This window comes from Periplaneta americana, chromosome 16 (assembly GCF_040183065.1).
Source record: "Periplaneta americana isolate PAMFEO1 chromosome 16, P.americana_PAMFEO1_priV1, whole genome shotgun sequence".
In the NCBI taxonomy this organism is placed as follows: Eukaryota; Metazoa; Arthropoda; class Insecta; order Blattodea; family Blattidae; genus Periplaneta; species Periplaneta americana.
Window position 1 is genome coordinate 15,299,404 of NC_091132.1, and position 17,000 is coordinate 15,316,403.

The following is a 17,000-nucleotide window of genomic DNA, read 5'->3' on the forward strand; positions in this document are numbered from 1 at the left end:
GCAAGAGTACGCAACTCAAAACGTTTTGTGGGCTCCAGAAACTGCTGTTATACAAAGAGCAAAATGTATTTTTATTCTAGCAATAAAGAAATCTATTATTATTATTGTTATTATTATAATTATTATAACAATTATTTTTACTATTATTGTTACAATTATTATTATTATTATTATTATTATCATCATCATCATCATTATTACTAGTGTACGTAAAATGTAAGATACAACGTACAACGTATACCTCATTTTTGAACAAAATGTCATTTACCATTTTTTATGACCGAAACCCTTAAATTGTTTCTGAGAACTATTATAGAAATCAATATTTGGCTGATTTCTTCCCTGAACTTGGAAAGAAGAACACAGCATAAATTGTAAATCTTAGAAAGCCAGCTTAAACTCATACACCCCGTCCCGTTGACTCTTCTTTGTACACACTCATGCATGACCCACATGTTGCCAAGTTTCCCCGTCTCATCTCTTACAGTCGATCGTGTCTTAGCGTGTTACATTACGTACATGAGATCATATATAACATGACGTTAATAAACATTCACAATAAGTATTTGAGAATGTATACTTTCGGAATAACGATAAATCAGAACTGTGCACAATTATACCGAATGAAAGTATTGGAATTTTGGAAAATTTTTGAAAATTTAGATATTTTCTTGAATTTTGAAAAAATTTGAAAAATTCAAAATCTTCAAATTTTTTGGGAATTTGAAAATTTCTGGATTTTTTTAATTTTTTGAAAATTTTGAAATTTTTTCAATTGTGAGATATTGAAAATTTTGGAAATTTTGAAATTTATTTGAATTTTGGAAATTTTAGGAATTTTCTGAATTTTTGAAAATTTAGAAATTTTTTCAAATTTGAGATTTTGATTTTTTTTTAATTTTCATCAATTTCGGAAATTTTTTAAATTCTCGAAAATTTTTGGAAATTCTGAAATTTTTTTGGATCTTGAAAATTTTTGGAATTACGAAAATTCTTTGATATTATTGAAAATTTTTTCAATTTTTAAGATTTTGAAAATCATCGAATATTCTGAATATTTCCGAAAATTTTCAAATTCTTTTGAATTTTCAATGTTTATGAAAATGAAGTTTTTCAAAATTTTGAGTATATTTTAAGTTTTTCAAAACTGATGAGAATTTTCACAATTTTTTTAAATTTATGGACTTTTGAAAAAATTTTCAATATTATAAAAACCATTTTTCAATTTTTTGATGTTTCAACATTTTTGAAAATTTGAAATATTTTCAAAATTTTTTGAATCTTGGCAAAATTTAAAAATTTTTAAACTCTTTGAATTTGGAAAAATTTGGAAATTTTTTGAATTTTGAAAATTATGGAAATTTGTATGATTTTGGAAAATTTTTGAATTTGGAAAAATTTTGTAACATTTTTGTAATTTTGGAGATTTGAAAATTATGAACTTTTTTAAATTTTTTAAGAACATTTAAAAGATTTGGAAAATTTCAAATACGTCCCTTAATTTTTGGAATTTTGAAAAATATTTGAAAATTTTGAAATATTTTGAATTTTGAGAAATTTTGAAAATTTGTGGTTTTTGAAATTTTGATTTTTTTTTTAATTTCAAAAATTTTTGGAATCTCGAAATATTTTTTTCAATTTTGAAAGATTATGAAAATTTTTGGAACATTGAAAATTTTGAAATTTTTTTAACCTTTTCAATATCCTTTTCGGATTTGAATGTTTTTGAAAATTTAAAAAATTTTTGAGAATCCTGAAAATTTTTGAAAATTGGAATTATAATTTTGGGAAATTTAAAAAATTTTGAACTTTCTTGAACGTTGAAAAGTTTTGAAAATTTTGAAAATTTTTGGAAATTTTTTTAAAATTTTGAAATTTTTTTGATCCCTGAAAAATTTCGAAAGTTTTGGAATTCAGCAAAATTTTGAAAAATTTTCGAAATTTTGGAAAATTATCATTTCAAGCAATCAGCCTCTGTTGGCACATTTTGTACAGATGAGGATATTGAAGACGTGTTTACGTAGTGTGAAATTCATAAGTTTCGTTTTAAACTTGTAGATTTTGTACTTTACATTGCAAAAATGGTCTACTGCGTTGTAAATGCATCGATTTCAGACAGTGTGAATGATAAGAACTTTGTTAAACGTGAAAAACATAAGATGTTGAATTTACTCTCAAAAACAGACTCGTAGTGATCCAAAATTCGTAAAAGATGTAAGCCACACTGGTTCCAAATAACGAATAAATATTTTGAATGTTGGTTTCATCCTCTACCAAATAATCAATACAAAGTGAGCTATATATATTTCAGCATATCTTGAAAGAAGCATAAATTTATATGTTCAGAATGTGGACGTATAAGTTTTAAATCTAAAATGTTCAGAGTCTAGAGTTTCTCTAAAAATGGAGCTATCAGTAGGCTACGTCTACCATCCCGTTCCTTTTTCGTTCTATATATTCTGCTGTTTCTAATAACTGAGAAAAATTACAAAAATTCATATTTGGCTGACTTCATCCCTAAACTTGAAAAGAAAACTCAGCATAATTTGTAAATCTCCGACATCAAGACTTAAATCGCACACAGCACGCCGTGTATGGTCGGAATTTAAATAATTTACATAAAACAACACCTAAGACATCGGAATGTAATCTGCCGTTGTAAGAAAACCAAGAAAGTTAGCAGGAAATTAAAATCTGTATACTCCTGCCATCTGTTGAGATGTTTGACAGCTGACTGCTGCACTGCTCTTACAACTGTTGCATTCAGAATTTAAAATCTTTGCTTTCCATCAAATTTGTATCAATGACTTATTAATTTTAACGCATAAAAATCGAAATATTTTAACTTATATCCAGATAAATATAAAAACAAGTAAGTTAGCAAGGAATTAAAATCTGTATACTCCTGCCATCTGTTGAGATGTTCGAAAGCTGAGTACTGCATTCCTCCTAGTGCATTCAAAATTTAAAATTTTTGCCTTCCATCAAATTTGTATCAATGTGTTATTAAATTTAGAGCATAAAAACCGAAATATATTTAATTTATATTCAGATAAATATAAAAACAAAATATCAGACAATATTGACAAAACCTAAATGTACCACAACTGTAGTATATAATCACGGTAGCAACTTCGGCCCAAGGGTCTATAAAAACGTAATCGGTGATTTCCGAAACGTGCAATATGCTAATGCACCTCACTTAAAAAAAAAAGCATTAAAAATTGCTGTTTAGAGAAAACATTTAAGTTCAATAATTGTCACACATTTGTTTCTCTTTCACTCTTTTTAATTTTTACTCTTATCTAATAAAATCTCATAACATTATCTTGAATACGTCCTGAGCAAGAGTACGCAACTTAAAACTTTCTGTGGACTCAAGAAACTGCTTTTATACAAAGAGCAAAATTTATTTTTGTTCTAGCAATATAAAATCTATTATTATTATTATTATTATTATTATTATTATTATTATTATAATTATTACTAGTATACGCAAAATGTAAGATACCACGTACAATGTATACCTCATTTTTGAACAATGTCATTTACCATTGTTTATGACCGACACCCTCAAATATGAATTACAATTTTCAGAACACTGTCGCAAGCAGCCTTTTAAGTGACGTCAATATAAAATTAATTTTTTAATATATCATTTCAAAGTATCAGCCTCTCTTGTCACAAAATTTTGTACAGACGAGTGTATTGTAGAAACGTATTTACGTAGTTCAAAATTCATATGTTTCGTATGAAAATTGTGGATTTTGTACTTCACATTGCAAGAAATTGACTACTGCATTGCAAATGCAATACAGCATTGTAAATGCTTTAATTTTAAACAATTTTAATGAGGTGAACTTCCTTAAATCTGGAAAACATGAAAATTTGTTGAGGTTAATTTCCGAAACTCTCGTGTGTAGTGATCCTAACTTGGTAAACTATGTAATCCCTTCTGGAATCAAAATGCCAAAATAAATATATTGATTGTTGGCGTTTCCCCTACCAACTAATTAATAATTAGTACGCTATATATCCTTGAAGATACCTTGAAAGAGGCATGAATTGATATGTTGAGAATGTAGGACGCATCAGTTTCAAACCAAAAATTATCAGCGTCTAGAATTTTTTCTAATAAATGGAGCTATCAGTAGGCTACATCTACCATACCGCTCCTTTTCCATTCTATATAATCTTCTGTTTCCAATTGTTTCTGAGAATTATTATAGATATCCATATTTGGCTGAATTTTTTCCTGAACTTCAAAGAAGAACTCAGCATAAATTGTAAATCTTTGAAAGCAAGCTTAAACTCATACATCCCGTCCCGTTGTGTCTTCTACGAACCCGCTCATGCATGACCCACATGTTGCCAAGTTTCCCCGCCTGACCTCTTACAGTCCATCGTGTCTTGGCGTGTTACATTACGTGCATGAGATGATACATAAGTATGACATGAATAAACATTCGCAATAAGTATTTGAGATTGTATACTTTCGAAATCACGATAAATCAGAACTGTGCCCAAATATTGCGAAAGGAAGTTGATAAGCATTTTAAGTATATTAGGATAGTTTTTAATCCACGATAAAATGCGAAATTGACTACAAAGTGCGAAATGTATGCCTTTCTTCCGTATTCCTTGCCTTTATTGCATTCGGTGATATATGGAAGTGCAAAAAGTATTTTTATGCCAAACCCCGCTATTGTACTTTGCGTAATCGGGCACGTAACATTAGAGACTTTCAACCATAGCGTATCCTCTGTTACCGTTAACAGTAACGTCACGTGTCCGAGTACGATGATTACAGTCCTGGGCCTTTCCATAAAAATACTTTTACACTCTTATAAGTAAAGACGGCTTGTTCAGTTATTCATAGCAACCTAAACAATTACTTTAGTGCAAGAATGACTAAAATTTGTCTCATTCACAGCTGATATTTTATTCACTCCTAGTAATGCATTTAAAACATAAATATTACTAGACAAGTACAATAAAACCATCACTATGACGATAATAGTCCTGAAATTAATGTAACATTTACCATTAAAATTCACATTAAAATAAAGAGGCCATAGCAATAATAGATGTAGATATCTGCGGAACTATCGTCGATACAGACGATTTGGTGACATTAAGCATTTTATCGGAAGAAAACTTCTTCTTTACATATTTTGCATCCGAAGAGTGTAATTTTAAGCTTATTTATTCTGTATCCAACGTGAAATATATTGATGTGAATTCGTTGAATCATAGCCACCTGTACTAAATATTTAGTTGAGCTAACCGCGGACAACAGTTGGCTTACATAAGTCTCTTGTCACATAAATTATTATTTAGCCAATCCAGCTGCCACTGAATACGATAGAAACAAAGAAAATAGAAGAAAGACATACATTTCCGATTTTGTATATTATTTCGAATTACATGGGACAATTAAAAACTAGTATATTTAACGTGTTTCTAAACATAAAATTAATAACGAACGAAAATTAGCTGATCTTTTACGGTGAAAGGGTTGCTCTAGTTCTTGATTTTTGTACTGGATACAGGTAGTGAATAGCTGTTCTAAAAGTGTGTTGTAAAGTGTCAGTGAAAATGGTTATAGTATATCTGTATCATTTCTTGTTTTTCATGTTTGGTTTCCGAAAATACTTGGTAAAATTGTTTCATAATTTTGAAAATCAGTAATGTCATGTTGCCTAAATATTTATGTGCATGTTTTCCTTGCACTAAGGGTGAAAATAACCGCGGTATGGTCGGAATTTAAATAATTTAGATAAAACAACACCTAAGACATCGGAATGTAATCTGCCGTTGTAGGAAAATAAAGTAAGTTATCAAGAAATTAAATCTGTATACTTCTGCCATCTGTTGAGATGTTGGAAAGCTGACTGGTGCATTCCTCTTAGAACTGCTGCCCATCAGTATTTAATAGTTTTGCTTTTCATCAAATTTGTATAAATGACTTATTAATTTTAGCGCATAAAAATCGAAATATATTTAATTTATATTCAGATAAATATAAAAACAAGTTAGCAAGGAAGTAAAATGTGTATACTCCTGCCATCTGTTGAGATGTTCGAAAGCTGACTACACCCTTCCTCCTACAACTGGTACATTCAGAATTTAAAATTTTTGCCTTCCATCAAATTTGTATCAATATCTTATTAAATTTAGCGCATAAAAACCGAAATATATTTAATTTATATTCAGATAAATATAAAAACAAAAGATCAGACAACATTGACGGAACCTAGATGTACCACAACTGCAGTATATAATCAGGGTAGCAACTTCGGCCCAAGGGTCTGTAACAATGTAATAGATGAATTCCGAAACGTACAATATGCTAATACACCTCAATTAAAAAAAAAAGCATTATAAAACTGCTCTTTAGAGAAAACATTTAAGTTCAATAATTGTGACACATGTGTTTCTTTCGCGCTTTTTAATTTTTACTCTGTTAACTAATAAAATCTCATAACATTATGTTGAATACGTCCTGAGCAAGAGTACGCAACTCAAAACGTTTTGTGGGCTCCAGAAACTGCTGTTATACAAAGAGCAAAATGTATTTTTATTCTAGCAATAAAGAAATCTATTATTATTATTGTTATTATTATAATTATTATAACAATTATTTTTACTATTATTGTTACAATTATTATTATTATTATTATTATTATCATCATCATCATCATTATTACTAGTGTACGTAAAATGTAAGATACAACGTACAACGTATACCTCATTTTTGAACAAAATGTCATTTACCATTTTTTATGACCGAAACCCTTAAATTGTTTCTGAGAACTATTATAGAAATCAATATTTGGCTGATTTCTTCCCTGAACTTGGAAAGAAGAACACAGCATAAATTGTAAATCTTAGAAAGCCAGCTTAAACTCATACACCCCGTCCCGTTGACTCTTCTTTGTACACACTCATGCATGACCCACATGTTGCCAAGTTTCCCCGTCTCATCTCTTACAGTCGATCGTGTCTTAGCGTGTTACATTACGTACATGAGATCATATATAACATGACGTTAATAAACATTCACAATAAGTATTTGAGAATGTATACTTTCGGAATAACGATAAATCAGAACTGTGCACAATTATACCGAAAGAAAGTATTGGAATTTTGGAAAATTTTTGAAAATTTAGATATTTTCTTGAATTTTGAAAAAATTTGAAAAATTCAAAATCTTCAAATTTTTTGGGAATTTGAAAATTTCTGGATTTTTTTAATTTTTTGAAAATTTTGAAATTTTTTCAATTGTGAGATATTGAAAATTTTGGAAATTTTGAAATTTATTTGAATTTTGGAAATTTTAGGAATTTTCTGAATTTTTGAAAATTTAGAAATTTTTTCAAATTTGAGATTTTGATTTTTTTTTAATTTTCATCAATTTCGGAAATTTTTTAAATTCTCGAAAATTTTTGGAAATTCTGAAATTTTTTTGGATCTTGAAAATTTTTGGAATTACGAAAATTCTTTGATATTATTGAAAATTTTTTCAATTTTGAAGATTTTGAAAATCATCGAATATTCTGAATATTTCCGAAAATTTTCAAATCCTTTTGAATTTTCAATGTTTATGAAAATGAATTTTTTCAAAATTTTGAGTATATTTTAAGTTTTTCAAAACTGATGAGAATTTTCACAATTTTTTTAAATTTATGGACTTTTGAAAAAATTTTCAATATTATAAAAACCATTTTTCAATTTTTTGATGTTTCAACATTTTTGAAAATTGGAAATATTTTCAAAATTTTTTGAATCTTGGCAAAATTTAAAAATTTTTAAACTCTTTGAATTTTGAAAAATTTGGAAATTTTTTGAATTTTGAAAATTATGGAAATTTGTATGATTTTGGAAAATTTTTGAATTTGGAAAAATTTTGTAACATTTTAGTAATTTTGGAGTTTTTGAAAATTATGAACTTTTTTAAATTTTATAAAATCATTTAAAAGATTTGGAAAATTTCAAATACGTCCCTTAATTTTTGGAATTTTGAAAAATATTTGAAAATTTTGAAATATTTTGAATTTTGAGAAATTTTGAAAATTTGTGGTTTTTGAAATTTTGGATTCTTTTTTTAATTTCAAAAATTTTTGGAATCTCGAAATATTTTTTTCAATTTTGAAAGATTATGAAAATTTTTGGAACATTGAAAATTTTGAAATTTTTTTAACCTTTTCAATATCCTTTTCGGATTTGAATGTTTTTGAAAATTTAAAAAATTTTTGAGAATCCTGAAAATTTTTGAAAATTGGAATTATAATTTTGGGAAATTTAAAAAATTTTGAACTTTCTTCAACGTTGAAAAGTTTTAAAAATTTTGAAAATTTTTGGAAATTTTTTTAAAATTTTGAAATTTTTTTGATCCCTGAAAAAATTTCGAAAGTTTTGGAATTCAGCAAAATTTTGAAAAATTTTCGAAATTTTGGAAAATTATCATTTCAAGCAATCAGCCTCTGTTGGCACATTTTGTACAGATGAGGATATTGAAGACGTGTTTACGTAGTGTGAAATTCATAAGTTTCGTTTTAAACTTGTAGATTTTGTACTTTACATTGCAAATTGGTCTACTGCGTTGTAAATGCATCGATTTCAGACAGTGGGAATGATAAGAACTTTGTTAAACGTGAAAAACATAAGATGTTGAATTTACTCTCAAAAACAGACTCGTAGTGATCCAAAATTCGTAAAAGATGTAAGCCACACTGGTTCCAAATAACGAATAAATATTTTGAATGTTGGTTTCATCCTCTACCAAATAATCAATACAAAGTGAGCTATATATATTTCAACATATCTTGAAAGAAGCATAAATTTATATGTTCAGAATGTGGACGTATAAGTTTTAAATCTAAAATGTTCAGAGTCTAGAGTTTCTCTAAAAATGGAGCTATCAGTAGGCTACGTCTACCATCCCGTTCCTTTTTCGTTCTATATATTCTGCTGTTTCTAATAACTGAGAAAAATTACAAAAATTCATATTTGGCTGACTTCATCCCTAAACTTGAAAAGAAAACTCAGCATAATTTGTAAATCTCCGACATCAAGACTTAAATCGCACACAGCACGCCGTGTATGGTCGGAATTTAAATAATTTACATAAAACAACACCTAAGACATCGGAATGTAATCTGCCGTTGTAAGAAAACCAAGAAAGTTAGCAGGAAATTAAAATCTGTATACTCCTGCCATCTGTTGAGATGTTTGACAGCTGACTGCTGCACTGCTCTTACAACTGTTGCATTCAGAATTTAAAATCTTTGCTTTCCATCAAATTTGTATCAATGACTTATTAATTTTAACGCATAAAAATCGAAATATTTTAACTTATATCCAGATAAATATAAAAACAAGTAAGTTAGCAAGGAATTAAAATCTGTATACTCCTGCCATCTGTTGAGATGTTCGAAAGCTGAGTACTGCATTCCTCCTAGTGCATTCAAAATTTAAAAGTTTTGCCTTCCATCAAATTTGTATCAATGTGTTATTAAATTTAGAGCATAAAAACCGAAATATATTTAATTTATATTCAGATAAATATAAAAACAAAATATCAGTCAATATTGACAAAACCTAAATGCACCACAACTGTAGTATATAATCACGGTAGCAACTTCGGCCCAAGGGTCTATAAAAACGTAATCGGTGATTTCCGAAACGTGCAATATGCTAATGCACGTCACTTAAAAAAAAAAAGCATTAAAAATTGCTGTTTAGAGAAAACATTTAAGTTCAATAATTGTCACACATTTGTTTCTCTTTCACTCTTTTTAATTTTTACTCTTATCTAATAAAATCTCATAACATTATCTTGAATACGTCCTGAGCAAGAGTACGCAACTTAAAACTTTCTGTGGACTCAAGAAACTGCTTTTATACAAAGAGCAAAATTTATTTTTGTTCTAGCAATATAAAATCTATTATTATTATTATTATTATTATTATTATTATTATAATTATTACTAGTATACGCAAAATGTAAGATACCACGTACAATGTATACCTCATTTTTGAACAATGTCATTTACCATTGTTTATGACCGACACCCTCAAATATGAATTACAATTTTCAGAACACTGTCGCAAGCAGCCTTTTAAGTGACGTCAATATAAAATAAATTTTTTAATATATCATTTCAAAGTATCAGCCTCTCTTGTCACAAAATTTTGTACAGACGAGTGTATTGTAGAAACGTATTTACGTAGTTCAAAATTCATATGTTTCGTATGAAAATTGTGGATTTTGTACTTCACATTGCAAGAAATTGACTACTGCATTGCAAATGCAATACAGCATTGTAAATGCTTTAATTTTAAACAATTTTAATGAGGTGAACTTCCTTAAATCTGGAAAACATGAAAATTTGTTGAGGTTAATTTCCGAAACTCTCGTGTGTAGTGATCCTAACTTGGTAAACTATGTAATCCCTTCTGGAATCAAAATGCCAAAATAAATATATTGATTGTTGGCGTTTCCCCTACCAACTAATTAATACATAGTACGCTATATATCCTTGAAGATACCTTGAAAGAGGCATGAATTGATATGTTGAGAATGTAGGACGCATAAGTTGCAAACCAAAAATTATCAGCATCTAGAATTTTTTCTAATAAATGGAGCTATCAGTAGGCTAAATCTACCATTTCGCTCCTTTTCCATTCCATATAATCTTCTGATTGCAATTGTTTCTGAGAATTATTATAGATATCCACATTTGGCTGATTTTTTCCTGAACTTCAAAGAAGAACTCAGCATAAATTGTAAATCTTTGAAAGCAAGCATAAACTCATACATCCCGTCCCGTTGTGTCTTCTACCAACCCTCTCATGCATGACCCACATGTTGCCAAGTTTCCCCGTCTGACCTCTTATAGTCGTTCGTGTCTTAGCGTGTTACATTACGTACATGAGATGATACATAAGTATGACATGAATAAACATTTGAAATTGTATACTTTCGAAATCACGATAAATCAGAACTGTGCCCAAATACTGCGAAAGGAAGTTGATAAGCATTTTAAGTATATTAGGATAGTTTTTAATCCACGATAAAATGCGAAATTGACTACAAAGTGCGAAATGTATGCCTTTCTTCCGTATTCCTTGCCTTTATTGCATTCGGTGATAGATGGAAGTGCAAAAAGTATTTTTATGCCAAACCCCGCTATTGTACTTTGCGCAATCGGGCACGTAACATTAGAGACTTTCAACCATAGCGTATCCTCTGTTACCGTTAACAGTAACGTCACGTGTCCGAGTACGATGATTACAGTCCTGGGCCTTTCCATAAAAATACTTTTACACTCTTATAAGTAAAGACGGCTTGTTCAGTTATTCATAGCAACCTAAACAATTACTTTAGTGCAAGAATGACTAAAATTTGTCTCATTCACAGCTGATATTTTATTCACTCCTAGTAATGCATTTAAACATAAATATTACTAGACAAGTACAATAAAACCATCACTATGACGATAATAGTCCTGAAATTAATGTAACATTTACCATTAAAATTCACATTAAAATAAAGAGGCCATAGCAATAATAGATGTAGATATCTGCGGAACTATCGTCGATACAGACGATTTGGTGACATTAAGCATTTTATCGGAAGAAAACTTCTTCTTTACATATTTTGCATCCGAAGAGTGTAATTTTAAGCTTATTTATTCTGTATCCAACGTGAAATATATTGATGTGAATTCGTTGAATCATAGCCACCTGTACTAAATATTTAGTTGAGCTAACCGCGGACAACAGTTGGCTTACATAAGTCTCTTGTCACATAAATTATTATTTAGCCAATCCAGCTGCCACTGAATACGATAGAAACAAAGAAAATAGAAGAAAGACATACATTTCCGATTTTGTATATTATTTCGAATTACATGGGACAATTAAAAACTAGTATATTTAACGTGTTTCTAAACATAAAATTAATAACGAACGAAAATTAGCTGATCTTTTACGGTGAAAGGGTTGCTCTAGTTCTTGATTTTTGTACTGGATACAGGTAGTGAATAGCTGTTCTAAAAGTGTGTTGTAAAGTGTCAGTGAAAATGGTTATAGTATATCTGTATCATTTCTTGTTTTTCATGTTTGGTTTCCGAAAATACTTGTGTTGCCTAAATATTTATGTGCATGTTTTCCTTGCACTAAGGGTGAAAATAACCGCGGTATGGTCGGAATTTAAATAATTTAGATAAAACAACACCTAAGACATCGGAATGTAATCTGCCGTTGTAGGAAAATAAAGTAAGTTATCAAGAAATTAAATCTGTATACTTCTGCCACATGTTGAGATGTTGGAAAGCTGACTGGTGCATTCCTCTTAGAACTGCTGCCCATCAGTATTTAATAGTTTTGCTTTTCATCAAATTTGTATAAATGACTTATTAATTTTAGCGCATAAAAATCGAAATATATTTAATTTATATTCAGATAAATATAAAAACAAGTTAGCAAGGAAGTAAAATGTGTATACTCCTGCCATCTGTTGAGATGTTCGAAAGCTGACTACACCCTTCCTCCTACAACTGGTACATTCAGAATTTAAAATTTTTGCCTTCCATCAAATTTGTATCAATATCTTATTAAATTTAGCGCATAAAAACCGAAATATATTTAATTTATATTCAGATAAATATAAAAACAAAAGATCAGACAACATTGACGGAACCTAGATGTACCACAACTGCAGTATATAATCAGGGTAGCAACTTCGGCCCAAGGGTCTGTAACAATGTAATAGATGAATTCCGAAACGTACAATATGCTAATACACCTCAATTAAAAAAAAAAGCATTATAAACTGCTCTTTTGAGAAAACATTTAAGTTCAATAATTGTGACACATGTGTTTCTTTCGCGCTTTTTAATTTTTACTCTGTTAACTAATAAAATCTCATAACATTATGCTGAATACGTCCTGAGCAAGAGTACGCAACTCAAAACGTTTTGTGGGCTCCAGAAACTGCTGTTATACAAAGAGCAAAATGTATTTTTATTCTAGCAATAAAGAAATCTATTATTATTATTGTTATTATTATAATTATTATAACAATTATTTTTACTATTATTGTTACAATTATTATTATTATTATTATTATCATCATCATCATCATTATTACTAGTGTACGTAAAATGTAAGATACAACGTACAACGTATACCTCATTTTTGAACAAAATGTCATTTACCATTTTTTATGACCGAAACCCTTAAATTGTTTCTGAGAACTATTATAGAAATCAATATTTGGCTGATTTCTTCCCTGAACTTGGAAAGAAGAACACAGCATAAATTGTAAATCTTAGAAAGCCAGCTTAAACTCATACACCCCGTCCCGTTGACTCTTCTTTGTACACACTCATGCATGACCCACATGTTGCCAAGTTTCCCCGTCTCATCTCTTACAGTCGATCGTGTCTTAGCGTGTTACATTACGTACATGAGATCATATATAACATGACGTTAATAAACATTCACAATAAGTATTTGAGAATGTATACTTTCGGAATAACGATAAATCAGAACTGTGCACAATTATACCGAAAGAAAGTATTGGAATTTTGGAAAATTTTTGAAAATTTAGATATTTTCTTGAATTTTGAAAAAATTTGAAAAATTCAAAATCTTCAAATTTTTTGGGAATTTGAAAATTTCTGGATTTTTTTAATTTTTTGAAAATTTTGAAATTTTTTCAATTGTGAGATATTGAAAATTTTGGAAATTTTGAAATTTATTTGAATTTTGGAAATTTTAGGAATTTTCTGAATTTTTGAAAATTTAGAAATTTTTTCAAATTTGAGATTTTGATTTTTTTTTAATTTTCATCAATTTCGGAAATTTTTTAAATTCTCGAAAATTTTTGGAAATTCTGAAATTTTTTTGGATCTTGAAAATTTTTGGAATTACGAAAATTCTTTGATATTATTGAAAATTTTTTCAATTTTGAAGATTTTGAAAATCATCGAATATTCTGAATATTTCCGAAAATTTTCAAATCCTTTTGAATTTTCAATGTTTATGAAAATGAATTTTTTCAAAATTTTGAGTATATTTTAAGTTTTTCAAAACTGATGAGAATTTTCACAATTTTTTTTAAATTTATGGACTTTTGAAAAAATTTTCAATATTATAAAAACCATTTTTCAATTTTTTGATGTTTCAACATTTTTGAAAATTGGAAATATTTTCAAAATTTTTTGAATCTTGGCAAAATTTAAAAATTTTTAAACTCTTTGAATTTTGAAAAATTTGGAAATTTTTTGAATTTTGAAAATTATGGAAATTTGTATGATTTTGGAAAATTTTTTAATTTGGAAAAATTTTGTAACATTTTTGTAATTTTGGAGTTTTTGAAAATTATGAACTTTTTTAAATTTTATAAAATCATTTAAAAGATTTGGAAAATTTCAAATACGTCCCTTAATTTTTGGAATTTTGAAAAATATTTGAAAATTTTGAAATATTTTGAATTTTGAGAAATTTTGAAAATTTGTGGTTTTTGAAATTTTGATTCTTTTTTTAATTTCAAAAATTTTTGGAATCTCGAAATATTTTTTTCAATTTTGAAAGATTATGAAAATTTTTGGAACATTGAAAATTTTGAAATTTTTTTAACCTTTTCAATATCCTTTTCGGATTTGAATGTTTTTGAAAATTTAAAAAATTTTTGAGAATCCTGAAAATTTTTGAAAATTGGAATTATAATTTTGGGAAATTTAAAAAATTTTGAACTTTCTTCAACGTTGAAAAGTTTTAAAAATTTTGAAAATTTTTGGAAATTTTTTTAAAATTTTGAAATTGTTTTGATCCCTGAAAAAATTTCGAAAGTTTTGGAATTCAGCAAAATTTTGAAAAATTTTCGAAATTTTGGAAAATTATCATTTCAAGCAATCAGCCTCTGTTGGCACATTTTGTACAGATGAGGATATTGAAGACGTGTTTACGTAGTGTGAAATTCATAAGTTTCGTTTTAAACTTGTAGATTTTGTACTTTACATTGCAAAAATGGTCTACTGCGTTGTAAATGCATCGATTTCAGACAGTGGGAATGATAAGAACTTTGTTAAACGTGAAAAACATAAGATGTTGAATTTACTCTCAAAAACAGACTCGTAGTGATCCAAAATTCGTAAAAGATGTAAGCCACACTGGTTCCAAATAACGAATAAATATTTTGAATGTTGGTTTCATCCTCTACCAAATAATCAATACAAAGTGAGCTATATATATTTCAACATATCTTGAAAGAAGCATAAATTTATATGTTCAGAATGTGGACGTATAAGTTTTAAATCTAAAATGTTCAGAGTCTAGAGTTTCTCTAAAAATGGAGCTATCAGTAGGCTACGTCTACCATCCCGTTCCTTTTTCGTTCTATATATTCTGCTGTTTCTAATAACTGAGAAAAATTACAAAAATTCATATTTGGCTGACTTCATCCCTAAACTTGAAAAGAAAACTCAGCATAATTTGTAAATCTCCGACATCAAGACTTAAATCGCACACAGCACGCCGTGTATGGTCGGAATTTAAATAATTTACATAAAACAACACCTAAGACATCGGAATGTAATCTGCCGTTGTAAGAAAACCAAGAAAGTTAGCAGGAAATTAAAATCTGTATACTCCTGCCATCTGTTGAGATGTTTGACAGCTGACTGCTGCACTGCTCTTACAACTGTTGCATTCAGAATTTAAAATCTTTGCTTTCCATCAAATTTGTATCAATGACTTATTAATTTTAACGCATAAAAATCGAAATATTTTAACTTATATCCAGATAAATATAAAAACAAGTAAGTTAGCAAGGAATTAAAATCTGTATACTCCTGCCATCTGTTGAGATGTTCGAAAGCATTCCTCCTAGTGCATTCAGAATTTAAAATTTTTGCCTTCCATCAAATTTGTATCGATATCTTATTAAATTTAGCGCATAAAAACTGAAATATATTTAATCTATATTCAGATAAATATAAAAACAAAAGATCAGACAATATTGACAAAACCTAAATGTACCACAACTGTAGTATATAATCACGGTAGCAACTTCGGCCCAAGGGTCTATAACAACGTAATCGGTGATTTCCGAAACGTACAATATGCTAATGCACCTCACTTAAAAAAAAAAGCATTTAAATTTCTGTTTAGAGAAAACATTTAAGTTCAATAATTGTCACACATTTGTTTCTCTTCCACACTTTTTACTTTTTACTCTGTTATCTAATAAAATCTCATAACATTATGTTGAATACGTCCTGAGCAAGAGTACGCAACTTAAAAGTTTCTGTGGACTCTAGAAACTGCTTTTATACAAAGAGCAAAATTTATTTTTATTCTAGCATATGAAATCTATTATTATTATTATTATTATTATTATTATTATTATTATTATTATTATTATTATTATTACTAGTATACGCAAAATGTAAGATACCAGGTACAATGTATATCTCAATTTTGAACAAAATGTCATTTACCATTTTTTATGACCGACATCCTCAAATACGAATTACAATTTTCAGAACACTGTCGCAAGAGCTTTTTAAGTGACGTCAATATAAAATAAATTCTTTAATATATCATTTCAAAGTATCGCCCTCTCTTGTCACAAAATTTTGTACAGATGCGTGTATTGTAGAAACGTAATTACGTAGTTCAAAATTCATATGTTTCGTATGAAAATTGCGGATTTTGTACTTCACATTGCAACAAATTGTCTACTGCATTGCAAATGCACTACTTCATTGTAAATGCTTTAATTTCAAACAATTTTAATGAGGTGAACTTTCTTAAATCTGGAAAACATTAAAATTTGTTGAGGTTAATCTCCGAAACTGTCTTGTGTAGTGATCCTAACATGGTAAACGATGTAATCCCTTCTGGAATCAAAATGCAGAAATAAATATCTTGATTGTTGCCTTTTTCCCCTACCAAGTAATTAATATTATTCAGCTTCTGTATAT